Source organism: Mus caroli, unplaced genomic scaffold, assembly GCF_978045245.1.
Source record: "Mus caroli unplaced genomic scaffold, Mus_caroli_1 scaffold_22, whole genome shotgun sequence".
Taxonomy (NCBI): Eukaryota; Metazoa; Chordata; class Mammalia; order Rodentia; family Muridae; genus Mus; species Mus caroli.
This window is the reverse complement of record NW_028227277.1, coordinates 11,188,588-11,205,851: the sequence shown is the minus strand read 5'-3', so window position 1 is coordinate 11,205,851 and position 17,264 is coordinate 11,188,588. Positions and strand designations below refer to the sequence as shown.

The 17,264-nt window shown below is 38.9% G+C and overlaps 1 long non-coding RNA gene across 1 annotated transcript; it reads right to left on the bottom strand.

Moving 5' to 3' along the window:
- Window positions 1-1,305: 1,305 nt before the first annotated feature.
- On the bottom strand, window positions 1,306-15,688 carry LOC147000061 (uncharacterized). Its single transcript, XR_015046267.1, has 4 exons — window positions 15,634-15,688; window positions 14,019-14,153; window positions 1,884-1,953; window positions 1,306-1,341 (listed from the first exon to the last, which is right to left on the bottom strand). It is a non-coding gene; the product is annotated as an uncharacterized LOC147000061 (long non-coding RNA).
- Window positions 15,689-17,264: the final 1,576 nt, after the last annotated feature.

Below are 17,264 nucleotides of genomic sequence, written 5' to 3'. Positions count from 1 at the left end.
TATGTAATGTGTTTTTGCGTGTTTGTATTTATACAACCTGCATGTATGTTGTTCATAGAAACTAGAAGAGAATTCCAAAACCCCTGGATATAGAATTAAAAATGGTTGTGAGCCATTTTGTGGGTACTAGGAACTAAAACTTGGTTCTGTCCAAGAACAACAAGTGCTCTTAATTTCTAAGCCATCTTTCCATCCCTGTCCTTTGCATGTTTTAAGGTGTGCTGGATCATGTCTCTCGTTAGATGTTCATTTTTACTATACAGGAGAGATCATAAAATTATGACACATTCTTAATATTATCTATTTCAAGAAATAGAAAAAACACCATAATTTTACTGGATTGTGTAAATCTTAAAAAGAGTTTCGGCAAAAAAATGATGTGTATATATTTCAGTATGAGTGTGCACAAGAAGGCCACAAATAGACATCTACTGCATTCTAATCATATTCCAACTTACTTTTATTTTATTTTTTTATTCAAGACAGGGTTTCTCTGTATAGCCTTGGTTGTCCTGGAACTCACCCTGTATACCAACCTGGCCTCAAACTCAGAAATCTCCCTGCCTCTGCCTCCCAATTGCTGGAGTTAAGGCATGTGACATCACTAGCTGACCTAACTTAAAACTTGAGACATGGTCTCTCAGAATCTGCAGCTCACCAATGCCACTAGCCTTGCTAGCCAGCAAGGTGTCTCTACCTACTCAACACTGGGTTGCAGCCTGCATTTTTTAAGTGGATTCTATGTCCCCACCTTAACTCCATATACTTTCAAGGCAAGCGCTTTACCAAAAGAGCTTGTAGCCACTCTCTTCTTTTTCTCTTTCTCTCTCTCTAATCATGCCTAAGTTTAGGCTCCTAAAATGCTTAATGCTGGTTTTGCTCATTTCCGTACAACAAGAAATTGGGTTTCTTGCTCACTTTACAATCTGAAGTTGATTTGGAAAACTGCACAAACTAACATTTCATTTGAGAGGCTTATTGCAGAGTTTTGTTTGTTTGGTAGTTTTTTTGTTAATTTGTTGGGTTGGTTGGGTTTTGTTTTGTTTTGTTTTTGTTTTTTTCTTTTTTTGTTTTGCCCACTGAAGATGAAACTCATAACTTTTACATGGTATTTTACCACTGAGCTACACCTTCAGCTAATCATTCATTCTGAATGTTGGTTGAGAAGTCATCTCATATGGGTTTTAAAGAGAACTACAATTACTGTGAAATCTAAAATTATCCCCTATGGTATAGGGGTTATAGAGATCTGATTCCCTCTTCTGACCTCTTCAAAATCCAGGCAAAAACCTCCAAAAACACATACCTCCAGATTTATCCAACATACTGTCTAGTTCACCTCTGTTAAGAAAGGAATATAAAAATTAATGTAAGAAATATCGTGAACTGGTAGGACATTTTTCTTCCCCACAGAAACTTTAAACATAACCTTCTTTTAATTATTTATAATAAATATATGTTTGGTTCGGAACAAATGACATATACATATAAAATACATGGTGGACTACCAAAGTGAGCTTGCATGACTTACTTTTTACAATTCATACATTTACACCCCACAGTAGTTTATTCATACCTCTACGACTCTTGCTGAGACCCTTCTTCTTCCCAGATGGCCACCCTCTTATTCTTTTGATGTTTTTCCTTTTCTTTTTGTGTTTATCTGGGAAGATCTCATGCAGGTGGTCCTACTGTATGAGTTGCTATGTGTTTGTGATCACAATGTCTCAAGGACCTCAATCTGGGCTTGAACACAACATATAGCAGTGTCTGACTTTGAATTGTTCATCTTCCTGAATCTACTTCTCCAGTGAAGGGATCACAAACACTACTTATGAAGTACTCTATTGAACTCTATTGAAATACTCTATTGAAAATTTTACCCCATATCTCCATCCTTTTTTACGTGAGTCGATATATTCTCATCTTTGTCAAATGTTGGGCTCTTCTTTACTGTATTGACAAGAGAAAATAGAATCATTTGAATGGATGCTATATAAGTAATAGTTAATAATGTACTAACGATTTGAATTTCTCTCAAGAAACTGCCCATGTGAGTTTTTGAAAGAGATTTTAGAAAGGAAATAATTACATCGATGAAATCCAGGACACAAAGAGATGATGAAACTTAAGGATAATAGGTATCGATGAAAAGTAATTTTTCCAAACTATAGGGACAGTGAGTATATTCATCAAAATTATAGAAGAAAATTTCCCTAATCTAAAAAAAGTGTTTCCCATGAATATACAAGAAGCCTACAAAAATCCATATAGTTTAGACCAGAAGAGAAATTCCTGCCATCATATAATAATCCAAACATCAAATGCAAAAAAAAAAAAAAAAAGGAAAAAGAACAGAAAGAAAGAATATTAAAAGCAATATGGGAAAATTCAAGTAACTTATAAAGGAAGACTTATCAGAACTATACCTAACTTGACCTCAGAGACTATGAAAGCCATAAGATCCTGGGCATATATCATACAGAAATGCCAGCCAAGGCTATAATACACAGCAAAAATATCTTACCATATGTTGAGAAAAGAAGGTATTCCATAAAAAAAAATATTTACACAATATTTTTGAACAAACCCAGCCCTCCAAGGGATAATAAAGGGAAAACTCCAATATAAGGAGGAAAATTACACTCTCGAAAAAGCAAGATATTTATCTTGAAACAAACATAAAAGAAGATAGCTACATGAAAAAATTCCACCGAAATATCAGGAAGCAACAAAGACTTTTCCTTAGTATCTCTTAATATGAGGGGATTCAATTCACCAATAAAAAGACATAGACTAACAGACTGGATGTGTAAGCAAGACCCATCACACCAGAAACAAACCTCAGGGACAAAGACAGATATTACTTCAGAGTAAAAGGCTGGAAAACAATTTTCCAAGGAAATGGTCCAAAGAAACAAGCTTGAGTAGCAATTCTAATATCAAATAAATTTGATTTTCAACCCAAAGTTATCAAAAAAGACAAGGAGGGACACTTCATATTCATCAAAGTTAAAATTTACCAAGATGAACTCCCAATTCTGAACATTTATACACCAAATGCAATGGCATTCACATTCCTATAAGAAACTTTAGTAGAGCTCAAATCACACATTGTACCCAAGACAATAATAGCGGAACTCCCCTCCCTCATTAATAGACAGATACTGGAATCAAAAATTAGAAAGGGACTCAGCGAACCTAACAGAAGTTATGAAACAAATAGATTAGTTGATATCTATAGAACATTTTACCCTAAAACAAAATAATGCCCATTCTTCTCAGCACTTCATGATGCCTTCTCCATATAATCAGTCCCAATACATGCCTTAACAGATATAAAAATGTTGTAATAATCCCATGCATCCTACCTGATCACCAAGGACTAAGGTTGATTTTCAATAATGTTATAAATAATTGAAAACACACATAAACATAGTAGGTGAACAACAATATAGTGAGTGATAACTTGGGCAAGGAGGAAATAGAAATAAATTTAAGACTTTTTAGAGTTTAATGAAAATGAGTCTGCAACATACCAAAAGTTATGGGACACAATGAAAGCAGTTCTAAGAAGGAAACTCATAGCTATGAATGCCTCCAAATAAAAATTGGACAGAGGATACAGGAGTAGGTTGACAGCACACCTAAACATTCTAGAACAAAAGGAAGTAAATTCACTCAAGAGGAGTAGAAGGCAGGAAATAATCAATCTCAGGGTTGAAATCAACCAAATGGAAACAAAGGAATTCTACACACACACACACACACACACACACACACACACACACACACACACACACACACACACACACACGCACGCACAAATCAAACAAATTAGGAGCTGATTCTTTGAGAAAATCAAGAAGAAAGATAAAATATTAGCCAGACTAACTACAGGGCAAAGGGACAGTAACTAAATTCACAAAACCAGAATTGAAAAGGGAGCCATAACAACAGAAACTTAGGAAATCCAGATCAAATCTTATTAAACAAGCATGTATTCAAAAAAAATGAAAATAAGGAAATAAGGAAAAAATGCACACTTATCTAGACAGATAATAGGTACGAAATTGAAATCAGGATCAGATAAATCCTGTAATTACTCCCATAACCCCTAAAGAAATAGAAGCAGTCATTAAAAGTCTCCCAACCAAAAAAAGCCCAGGATCTGATGAACCCATCAGATTTCTATCAGATCTTCATGTGTGAGACCCCGACTTAGAGCGTTTCTCCCTGGAAGGTAAAGCCCCTGGACTTTCCCCAAGCTTGTTTTCCCTAATCTCTAAACATACTGTTAGAAAGAAGCTCTTTGTTCACTATAGCCTGCAAAAAGCCTTTTTTGTTTCTGAGCCTTACAGCCAGAGATGTGATAATTGTAATTTTACAAAGGACATCTGGGCAGAGAAGAACACTCCTCCCAACTCTTCCCATCTCCTCCCAACTGCACCCAGTTCCTCCCAACTCCTCCCAACTCCTCCCAACTCTACCCACCTCCTCCTAGCTATCCTCCTAACTCTTCCCAATTCCTCAGCTAGCTGTTAAAAGCCCCCCACTGTCACCACCCGGGGTTGAAATCCCCACCCTGTACGGTAGAAGGACTTCATCCTCAGCTAGCTGATAATAAAACTTCTTGCAGTTTGCATCAGGTGTGATTATCTCTCGAGTTTGCTGTCCAGCTCATTCTGGAACATGAGTGGAAGCCCAACTTCGGGAGTCTTACATATGCGTTCTCATACACCAGGAGGCCTACCCCAGTTCTCAGAGACCCCACTTGGAGGTAGGATCCTGTCTTTGCTATGTCTTTGTCTGTCGGCTGTGTTTGAATTCAGCATTATGGTTTGCAGTTGTCTGCACTCCTGAGAGCAAAGACCTCCCTGTTCTGGATGGAGGGCAGGGATATTGACAGACATGTTAGTCATAACTGCTTGCTGCACTGGGAGACGTCCCAGGAGGTCTGAGGGAGATCCAGGGATGCATGGAGATCTCCATTCGAGGTGCCAAATGAGAGTGTGCTCACTTGGCTGTCTGTTTCTGTTACTGGGTGCCAAGTGAGCATGTGCTCACTCAGCTGTCTGTTTCTGTTTATATATATATATATATATATATATATATATATATATATATATATATATATATATATAGTGTTTGTCTCCCTTTATGTGACTCTGATGATGGGACAGACTATTAGCACTCCTCTTGGACTGACTCTTGAGAATTGAACTGAAATTACGACTTGGATTCACAGTCTGTTTGTAGATGTCAGAAAGAGATTTTGGAGAACTTTCTTCTCAACGAAATGGCCGGCTTTTGGTGTTAGTTGGCCAACAGAGGGCACTATTGAACTGATTGTGATTTCTGCAGTTAAAGATGTTGTTGCACAGAAGAGACTAGGGTCTCAACCAGAACAAGCACCCTACATTTGCATCTCGGAAATTTCCACGCAGGAAGCCCCCCCTGACCCCATCTTGGTTGAAGCCTTGGGTTCAGAAGAAAAAGCTGGACTCCCGAGTCCTAGCTTTCCACCACTCACCAAAAAAAAAAAAAAAAAAAAAAAAAAAAAAAAACAAAAAAAAAAAAAAAACAACAACAACAACAAAAACAAAAACAAAAACAAAACCCTAAGATAAATATGTTGGGGGGTGAACTGCAACCCTTGGCTCCTCCCAAGATCTATCCAGAGATAGAAGAACCTCCAGAATATTGTAACACCACACCCTCATATCACTAACCGGTCTCTCCCAGATACCTCACCAGGGTACCACTGGAAACACGGGGGAGGGACCAGCTGCTGGAACACAAGACAAATGAGCATGGAGCCCAGAGAGACCAGACTCAACAACCTTGCTGACTTTAGTTACTTATGGCCTACTCCAGCAGACCCCGGAACTGCAGCCTCTTCATTACTGGTCTTTTTCCTTCTCTGATGTCTATAATTGGAATGCAAATCATGCTGCCTTCTCTGAAAACCCCTCTACCCTTATGAAATCTCTCATGTTCTCTCATCAGACCACTTGGGATGACTGTCAACAGCTTTTAAGGGTTATTTTTATCACACAGGAGAAGAAAAGGATTCTGCTGGAGGTAAGAATGAATGTGCTGGGGGCAAATGGATGGCTGACACAACTTCCAAATGAAATAGATGCATGCTTCCGCCTCTGACACATACTGACTGGTACCCTAACAGGCCTGAAGGTAGTGAGCAGTTGACAGTTTGGCGCAGGGATACATTACCAGGAATGAGAGGAGCTGACAGACAACCCAGCAATGTGGCCAAGGTAAGAGGGATCCTACAAGAGGAAAAGGAGCTACCAGCAGAGTTTCTAGAGTGCCTCTTAGAAGCATACAGGCATTACACTCCCTGTGACCTTATGTCAGAGAGCCAGCAGGCCTCTGTGGCCATGGCTTTCATTGGGCAGTCTGCTTCTGCCATTAGGAGAATGTTACAGTGTCTCGAGAGTCTGTAAACATTATCTTTGCAAGATCTGGTTAAGGAGGCAGAAAGTGTACCATAAGAGAGAGACTAAAAAGAAATAGCAGAAAGAGAATAGAGAGCAGCTGAGGCAAGAGAAAGTAGATGAGATGGAAGGCAGGCAAGAATTTTAAATAGGATTTTGGATACATTTGCAAGTGATAAGGAAGTTTATAAAAAAGTTGGAGGGAGAAGGCAGACAGGGTACCTGGGCAACACAGGGCCAAAAAGACCTCAAAACTCGATAGGACCTTTACGACCACCTCTACATAATGACCAATGTTGGTACTGTAAAGAAAAGGGACACTGGGCAAGAGACTGTGCCATGAAAGAGACAGATATCAGAACAACTAAGTCCTTACTCCAGAGGATGATGACTAGGGTATATGGGGCACAGACCCATTCCCTGAGACTAGTGTAACCCTAACTGTGAAAGAGACCCCTATGGCTTCCCTTCTTGATATCAGAGCTGTTTTTTCAGTCCTGACAAAGTCAGTGGAGAAATTGAGTAACCAGAAAAACGAAGTAATTGGGGCTACTGTTCAGAAACCATTCTCGCCTTGGGTGGTAGCACACGCCTTGAATCCCAGCACTTGGGAGGCAGAGGCAGGCGGATTTCTGAGTTCCAGGCCAGCCTAGTCTACAGAGTGAGTTCCAGGACAGCCAAGGCAACACAGAGAAACCCTGTCTTGAAAATACATACACACACAAACAAAAAGACTCTTGGACCACTGATAAGAAAATTAATCTAGGAGTAAGCCAAGTAACTCATTCCTTCCTCATCATTACTGAATGCCCCACCACATTGTTGAGAAGAGACATAGTAGCAAATTTAAAAGTCCAAATAAGCTTTTCTTTTGAAGGAACTTCAATCCCTTGGCAAGCCTCTATCTCTATAATTTGAACTTTAAAATTAGAAGAAGAATATAGATTACATGAGCCTCAATCCCTGTCAAGAAAAGTATTAGAAGGGACCAGGTAAGGGAGATATCCTAAATGCTGGGAAGAGACTTGGGATATAAGAGAGACAAAGAGGGTGCACCCCATCCTTGTGACACTGGAAACTGATACAACAATACCCCATGAGCAAAGAGGCCCAAGAGGGCGTCAGACCTCACATTCATAGTCTCTTAGAACTTGGTGATTTGGTCCCTTGTCAGTCTTCCTGGAATACTCTGTTGCTACCAGTTAAAAAGCCAGGCTTTGCCACCCTGGCACTCTCTACCATACCCCCTTCGACTTTGACTTAGACTGTGACTTTCTCATGGACCCCCAAACACCGGAAGCCTTTAAAGAGATTAAAAAATCTTGCTTAGTGCATCAGCTCTAGTCCTGCAAGACCTGACCTAGCCTTTCATTCTCTATGTAGACCAAACAGCAGAAATAGTGAGATGGGTCCTGACCCAAGATCTGGGGAAATAGAAACGACCTGTGGCCCAATTGTTAAAAAAAAAAAAAAAAATAGACCCAGTGGCCAGTGGATGACCATCTTGCTTAAAAGTTATCGCTGCTGCTGTGTCAGTATTTCTCAAAGAGGCTGACAAACTGACTCTAGGTCAATGAACTATAGTATTAGCCCCTATATCACATGCCTTAGAAAGCATCATTAGATAGCTGCCTGATTGCTGGATGACTATTGCTCACAGGACCCATTAACAGAGCCTTTAACTGACTGAAAGAGTATAGTTTGCACCCCCTCCTATCCTGAATACTGCCACATTGCTGCAGGAAGCTGACGACTTCCTACAAGTGCACCAAGGTATAGACATCCTGGCAGAAAAAAACTGAAATTAAGAAAGACCTCACTGACCAGCCATGGTCAGGCTGCCCTAACTGGTACACAGATGGTATCTGCTTTTTGGTTGAAGGTAAAAGAAAAGCTGGGGCAGCAGTGGTCAATGAAAAAAAAAAAAAAAAAACATCGGGGACAGCAGCTTGCCTGAAGGAATGACAGCCCAGGGAGAAGAGCTAATCACACTCACCCAAGCCTTGCAGCTGGCCAAAGAGAAAAACATCAATATCTACAAAGACAGCAAGTATGCTTTCACCACTGCTCACATACATGGGGCAATCTATAGAAAACAGGAGTTACTCACATCTGATGGGAAAGATATTAAAACTAAAAAAGAAATCTAGAACCTATTAGAAGCCAAACACTTTCAAAAAAAAACTAACTGGCCATCATACATTGGACCCATCTCCAAAAAGGTCATGATGCCATAGTGAAGGGAAATCAGATGGCTGACTTTGCTGCCAAACATGCGGCCCTAGGAAAAAAAAATAAAGAACTTAAAAACCATTATAAACTCAAAGATGCAGGCTTGGACTACAGTCTAGAAGATCAAGAACAGAAAAAAATACCTGAGATATGTGTATATACTACCCAAGGAGTGGCTAAGACCCAAGATGGTCACTGGATCCTGCCCACCAGAGAATGGTTACAATATGTAGCCAATCTACACAGGCTCCCCCACTTGGAAACTTAGAAGCTAAAAAAATTGTTAAGAGCTCAAACTACTATGTTACTAGATTGCCAGATGTTGCCCAGGAGTTTGTTAATGAATGCCAAGCCTGTGCCCTCACGAATGTCAGGCACCAGAATAATGCTCCCCAGAGGGGGGTTAAGAGGTGACGGCCTGGTACATTCTGAAAAGTAGATTTCACTGAAGTTAATTTCGCCAAGTACAGTAATAAATATCTATTACTTTTTATAGACACCTTTTTAGGCTTGGTCGAAGCCTTCCCCACTAAGAAGGAGACCGACAATGTTGTGGCAAAGAAGATATTAGAGGAAATGTCCCCATCATTTGGCATCCCTAAGGTACTTTCATCAATCAAGTGCCCCTCCTTCTTTGCCCAGGTAAGTCAAGGGTTAGCCAGAAAATTGGGGATCGATTGGAAGTTACATTGTCCCTATAGACCCCAGATATCAGAACAGGTAGAGCAGATGAATAGAGAATTAAAAGAAACCTTGACTAAATTGGCTTTAGAGACATTGTGCGTATGGAACACCACAGGGAAATTTAAACTTACACCCTTCCAACTCCTCAATTGGGGACCACCTTCCTTAACAGAAGCAGGGGAAAGTTTGACCCTGATCTTCCTTTTTCTGAACCCCTGCTAGCTCGATTATAGACCCTAGAACTGGTCAGAAGAATGCCTTGGAATTGCTGAAAAATAAAACAAAAAAAACAAAAAACAAACAAACAAACCAAAAAAACCAAAAACAAACAAACAAACAAAAAACACCTACCTGCTGTTTTTGGCAAGCCCCACCACCACTACTCCAGCATGTGCTGGGCTCCTACATCCAGCCCACCATGGCTCACTGGCCCAGTGCTGCTCACATTCACCAGGCAGTGCACAGGAACCTCCTCTCTCCCTCGTACCACGGCAAGAGAAACTTTTGTCTCATTCAAGTGCATTTTGAGGCTCTCAAGGTTACAAATCCTAGAGCTGTGACCTCATGCTGGCTTTGTTTGGCAGCTGGGCTAGCGGTTATTTTTCCTAGTTTTAAGATTAGGACTATGTACTAGAAGAAGTGGGGAATGTGAGACTCCAACTTAGAGCGGTTCTCCCTGTAAGGTAAAGCCCCTGGATATTCCCCAAGCTTGTTGTCCCTGATCTCTACAAATGCAGTCAAAAAGAAGCTGTTTGTTATTTATATCCTGCAAAAAGCCTTTTTGTTTCTGAGCCTTACAGCCAGAGATGTGATAATTGTAACTTTACAAAAGACATCCGGGCAGAGAACAACATTCCTCCCAACTCTTTCCAACTCCTCCCAACTCTTCTCCCAACTCCTCCCATCTGTCCCCAACTCTTCTGAACTTTCATCCCAATTCCTCAGCCAGCTGTTAAAAGCCCCCTTCTGTCACAGCTCAGGGTCAAACTCCCCTGCCCTGCATGGTGGAAGGAGTTTGTCCTCAGCTAGCTGATAATAAAACCTCTTTCTGTTTGCATCAGGTATAGTTTTCTCTTGAGTCATTGGGGTGCTGGCCAGCTCATTCCTTGACTTGAATGGGTTTCAGTGGAGGTCCAGTTTCGGGGGTCTTACACATGGAGACCTAATACCAATATTCTTCAAACTATTATGCAAAATCAAAAGAGAAGGAATACTATTGAGTTTATTCTATGAAGCCAGATTACAATTATATTCAAATGATACAAAGACCCAATGAAGAAAGGAAACTTCAGACCATTTTCCCTTATGAATATCAAAGCAAAAATACTCAATAAAATCCTTGCAAACCGAATTAAAGAATACATCAAAACGATCATCCATCATGGTCAAGTAGGCTTCATCCGTGGGATGGTTTAATATATGGAAATCCATCAAATTAATCCACTATAGAAATAAACTCAAAGACAAAATCAACATGCTCATCTCATTAGATGCTGAGAAAGTATTTGACAAAATGCACACCCATTTATAATGAAAGTCCAAGAAAGATCAGGAATTCAAGGCCCATATCTAAGCATAAAACAAGCAATGGACAGCAAACCAGTAGCCAGCATTAAACTAAATGGTGAGAAACTTGAAACAATCCCACTATATCAGGGACTAGACAAGTCTGCCCACTTTCTCCCTACCTATTCAATATAGTAGTTGAAGACCTATCCAGAGTAATTAGACAACAAAAGGAGAACAAATGAATAGAAATTGGAAAGGAAGAAGTCAAAATATCACTATTTCCAGATGATATGATAGCATGTATCAGTGACCCAAAAATTTGCCAGAGAAATCCTAAACCTGATACACAACTTCAGTGCTGTAGTTGAATATAAAATTAACTCAAGTCAATGGCCTTTTTCTACACAAAGGAAAAGCAGGATGAAAAACAAACTAAACAAAAAACAAACAAACAAAAAAACACCCTTCACAATAGTCACAAATAATATAAAATACCTTGGTGAATCTAACTTATGAAGAGAAAAATACATATGATAAAAACTTCAAATCTCTGAAGAAAGAAATCAAAAAAGATCTCAGAAGATGGAAAGATAGCCCATGCACATGGATTGGAAGGATTAATAGAGTAAAAATGGCTGTCCTACCAAAAGGAATCTATAGATTCAATGCAATCCCCATCAAAATACCAACTTAATTCTTCACTGAGTTAGAAAGGGCAATTTGCAAATTCACCTGAAATTAAACAAAACAAAACAAAACAAAAAAAAAAAAACAAACAAACAAAAACAAAAACAAAACAAGACAAAAAACAACCCTAAGATAGGAAAAACTATCCCCAACAATAAAAGAACCTTTTGTGGAATAACCATGCGTGAACTCAAGCTGTACTACAGAGCAATTGTGATAAAAATGGCATGGTACAGGTAGAGTGATGATAGACAAGTAGATAAATGAAATAGAACTGAAGACAGAGAAATAAACCCACACACATATGGACACTTGATCTTTGACAAAGGAGCTAAAACAATCCAGTGGAATGAAGACAGCATTTTCAAACAGTGGTGCTGGCTCAATCGACAGTTAGCATGTAGAAGAAGCCATATTGATCTATTCTCATCTCTTGTACAATGCTCAAGTCTAAGTGGATCAAGGAACTGTACATAAAACCAGAGACACTGAAACTTATAGAGAAGAAAGTGGGGAAGAGCATGGAACATGGGAAAAGGGGGAAAATTCTTGATGAAAAGAAAAAAAAAAAAAAAGAGCAGCAATGGCTTGTGCTGCAAGATTAAACATGGAAAAATTGAACCTCATAAAATTGCTAAGCTTCTGTAAGGTCAAGGGCACTATCAAGAGGACAAAACTGCATCCAACAGATTGGGAAAAAAAATCTTTCCCAATCCTAAATAAGATAGGGGTCTAATATCTAATACATATAAAGAGATCAAAAATCTGGACTCCAGAAAATCAATTTGCCCTATTTTTAAAAACTGGGACAGAGCTAAACAAATAATTCCCAACTAAGGAATACTGAATGATTTAGAAGCACCTAAAAAATATTCAACATCCTTAATCATCAGGGAAATGTAAGTCAAAATAACCCAGAGATTCCACCTCACACCTGTCAGAATGGCTAAGATGTAAAATTCAGATAACAGCAGATGCTGGCGAGAATGTGTTGAAATATGAACACTCCATTGCTGGTGGATTTGAAAGCTGTTACAACCAGTTTGGAAATCAGTCTGGTGGTTCCTCAGAAAATTGGACATAATTCTACTAGAAGATCCAGCAATAGTCCTCCTGGGCATATACCCAGAAGATGTTCCAACTTGTAATAAGTACACATGCTTCACTATGTTTAGAGCAGCCTTATGTATAATAACAAGAATCTGAAAAGAAATCAGGTGACTCTCTTTAGAAGAATCAATATAGAAAATCTGGTAATTTCTCTATAATGAATTACTACACAACTATTAAAAGCAATGATTTAATGAAATTCTTAGACAAATGGATGGATCTGGATGATATCTTCCTAAGTGAGATAACCCAATCACAAAAGAACACACATAATATGCAATCATTGATAAATGGATATTATCCCTGAATCCCAGAATGACCAAGGTAAAATTTGCAAAACCCATGAAACTCAAGAAGAAAGACTAAAATGTGATTATGTTGTTCCTTCTTAGAATGGGGAACAAAATACCCATGGGAGGAGTTACAGAGACAAAGTTTGGAGCTTAGACTGAACGAATCCATACACTGCCTCACTTGGGGATCCATCCCATAAACAGCCACCAAACCCAGATACTATTGAAGATGCACCAAGAGCTTGGGGACATGAGACTGATATAGTTGTCTCCTGAGAGGAACTGCCAGTGCCTGACCAATAAAGAAGTGGATGTTCATTGACATCCATTGGACTGAGCACAGGGTCCCCAAATATGGAGCTAGAGAAAGTACCCAAGGAGCTTAAGAGTTTGCAGGAACTTAGGAGGAAAAAAAAAAAACATAAACTAACAAGTACCCCCACAATTCTCTGTCTGGGACTAAACCACCAATCAAAGATAATAAATTGTGGGGCATATGGACCCAGTTGCATATGTAGCAGAGGATGGACTAGTTGGTCATCAATGGGAGGAGAGCCACTTGTTCCTATAAAGATCCTATGCCCCAGTATTGGGAAATGCCTGGGCTAGGAATTGGGAGTGGGTGTGTTGGGGAGCAGGGGGAGAGGGGAGAGGACAGGGAATTTTTGGAAGGGAAAGTATAAAAGGGGATAACATGTGAAATGTAAATAAAGTAAGTATATAATAGAAAAAGAAATGAAATAATTTATTTGCAGGTTTTATGAAATAAATTCATGTATGGCAAACATATTATAGGAACTATGTTCAGGTTTTTTCCTGGGGCAAAATCATAGCAAGTTATTGTTTCTCAACATATTGTGACTATAGTTTCAAGAGTAGGTATATGTGCTGCTAAAACTCGTGTATAAGAATAGATAAATATAGTTAAATTTAGAAATGAAGTCTATGAAAACTCTTAACAAAGATTTCTTCCATTTTAGGAGACTAGGTAAAGGTCTAATGAAATGCAGGACACAATTAATGCCCAACACTGGATATGCTATACCTTTAGTAAGAGACTCCTGTGAAACACTTATGTCATCTTCTTCATCATCACAGTCCAAAAGTAATAAGTAACCTTCCTTTGGTATCACCATCATTTTCTTAAGTGCCATTCTTCTCTTAAGAACTTAATAGTCCTCTTAGTTTAAAAAAAATAAAAATTAAAAGGAAAAAAAAGAACTTAGTTATCTGAATAAAAGGTATCATTTAAATAATTAAAATGACAAAAAGTCAAATAATTATCTTAGCTCAATGAAAGATCATTTCTTTTGTTTTTTAACATATAGTATTTTTAATCATTTGTCTTTATCAGAGAGTTCTGTATACATATTCATTATGGTAATGCATATATATGTGTGTGTGTGTATATACACAAATATACACATACACACATACAAACACACACACATACACACATATACCATACACACACACACACACACACATATATATATATACTTCCCCGGAACATTTTCTCCATGTACCATGTATCCTTTTTATCATGTCCCTTTCCCTCACAACTTGTTTCAAAAACTTCTTTAACTTATTAAAAAAAAAAACAAAAAAAAAAAAACTCCTTCAGAATCAAAGTTAACGATCTGCCATTTCTCAGTTTAAAAAAGACATAACCTGGCCACACTTCAATATGTGATTCCTCTCCTCCTTCCAGAAAACGATGAGCAAAATTTGTTCGCCTGTAATCTTTGAGGCATCTGAATTTTGGTCCTATCTCCCATACATTCTTTTTAAACAAAACATAATCAAGCAATTCTGTTTATCAGTTTATCTCAGTCTAAGGTAAACTCACAATTCTATCCAGAAAGATAACGAACATGGTAACTTTATGTTCATATCAAAAAGGCCCAACGCTTAGTCTACAAGAAACACTCATCACCACCACCCAAACATAAAGGCCTTATATTGGAGAAAATGGGGATTTGGGGAAGCCGAGAATTTTAAACATCTGAAGATTGTAAGTTCGAGGCCAGCCCAAGACAGGGCAGCCGGAACTACAAAGATAGATCCCATCCTACAGAAATAAAATTGAGAGAAAAAGCTGAACATGGTAGTGCAAGTCTTTAATCCCAATAAATGGGCAATTAAGATGGGAGGGTCCGTGGTCAGAATCCATCCCAGTTGACTTATGAATCTCTTGCAATATCTCCTCTTCTTCTTTTCATTCATTCTTCTTATACAACTCTACTGTCTGCCATGTCCATAAAGTGTATATCAAAGGAACACACCGTAGACAAGACAACGAGGAGGGAGGAATCCTCAGTGTGTTTCCAATGGATCCTGAACAGCACACAGGACAAGCGCCAAGACTTCTCACCCATGGCTCCCGGCCCCCAACACCTAGTCCTGCAGCCGGCTCTCTGATCCTATCCCAAGGCCCCAAGCTTTTCTCTTCAAAGGGTTCCCAATCCTCTATGCCCCTGACCTGTTCAATCCTCTTCCATGAATACGGTCCTCCACCTTCCATTCACCCTCAGATCCCAGAGGAAATGACTATGAGGAGCCTTTTCCTCACATAATGGCCACCTGGGCCTGAGATGCCCCACCCCGTAACACCTCAATTAACTGTCCAACAACCATGATCAGAGCCAACTATCACTTACAGATCATCTAAAAGGAGAACACCTTCCAACAGCACCCTTCCGTGCTCAGATCCTCAAAGGAAAAAAAAAAAAAAAAAAAAAAAAAAAAAAACATTGTCAGGAGCCAGGCCCCGATGGAGGTCTCTAAGGACCCTTTGTGATGCCAAATGGACAAAAAAGGTCTCACCCAAGGTCTGTGCTGATTGGCTGAATATACTCTGCGCATGCTTACATGGAGTACCAGGTACCATCATTTTGAAGGGAGTTTTCAGGAGGTGGGAATAATCTACTGGCTTTAAGACAAATGATTTCCTATTTATAGGTTGATAAGCCCTTACAAACTTGAAAAACTTGAACAAATGTGTAACATATGAAACACTGCAAATGACACTAGTTAATTTCAACTGTAGAGGCTCTTGTAAGCATTTTTGGATTTTATTTATTTATGTGCGTAAGCATTTAATGCTGTGGACTTCTGCATGTACATATGCAAACCAGAAGAGTCTATGCTGTCCTAAGAGTTCAGAAAGGAGCATCTAGAATCCCTACAACCTCTGGTACCCTCCTGTCTCCACCTTCCTAGTATTGAGCTGGATTAAAAGAGTGTGCTAGGCAGTGCAGGCCCTCTCTCTCACTTATGTGCTTAGCCTCTCAGGCCCTCTCTCTCACTTATGTTCTAGGCAGCCCAACCCTCTCTCTCACTCATACATTAGGCCTTGCAGGCCCTCTCTCTCACTTATGTGCTTGACTGGGCAGTCCCTCTCTCTCACTTATGCCTCTGTTGCATACAGAGGCTGGAAGAGAGCACTGATTCTCTGAAAATGTGACTGTGCACAAATTGTGAGCCACTATGTGGGTTCTTTGCGCCCCGTCCTCTGCATAGAACAGGTGCTTTTTTTTTTGTTTGTTTGTTTTTGTTTTTTGTTTTATTTATTATTATTATTATTATTTTTCTAAACCGGGTTTCTCTCTGTAGCCCTGATTTTCCTGGAACTTATAAGAGGCTGGCCTTGAATTCAGAAATATTTGGCTTCTGCCTCCTAAATGCAGGCATGAACCACTACTGCCGAACCAAGAGATGCTCTTAATAGCTAGTTTTTCTTTTCTTTTTTTAAACTAGACTAGTGTGTATTTCAGGCATCCTAGGGCATTCTGCCCATTTACTTTCAATGTTTTCCTACTTGTATATTAGTTTTTCAAAAAGGCTATAACTTTAAAAAAGACCAAAGAGGGATATATGGGCTGGTTTGGTGGAAAGAAATGGAAGGAAGAAGTTAGGCATAATAATAATAATAATAATAATAATAATAATAATAATAATAAACAATAATAGAAACATTTTAAAGTTTTTAAGTCTATCATTATTAAAATGTGTGAGTGCTCTGTTTATGTGGTCACCTACATGACAGAAGGCGGCATCAGAACACTTTATAAATGGTAGTAAGCCACCATGTTTTTGCTGAGAATTTAACTCAGGAACTGTAAAAGATTAGCCAGTGCTCCTAACTGCTGAGCAATCCCACCAGTTCTAGAAATAGTTTTGATTTAAGTTTTAATGCATTATGATAAGAAAATATACATAATTTCAATTTGTCTGAATTTGTTAACATCTAAAAGCATATTTTAGGTAAACAGACTTACATCACATTCTT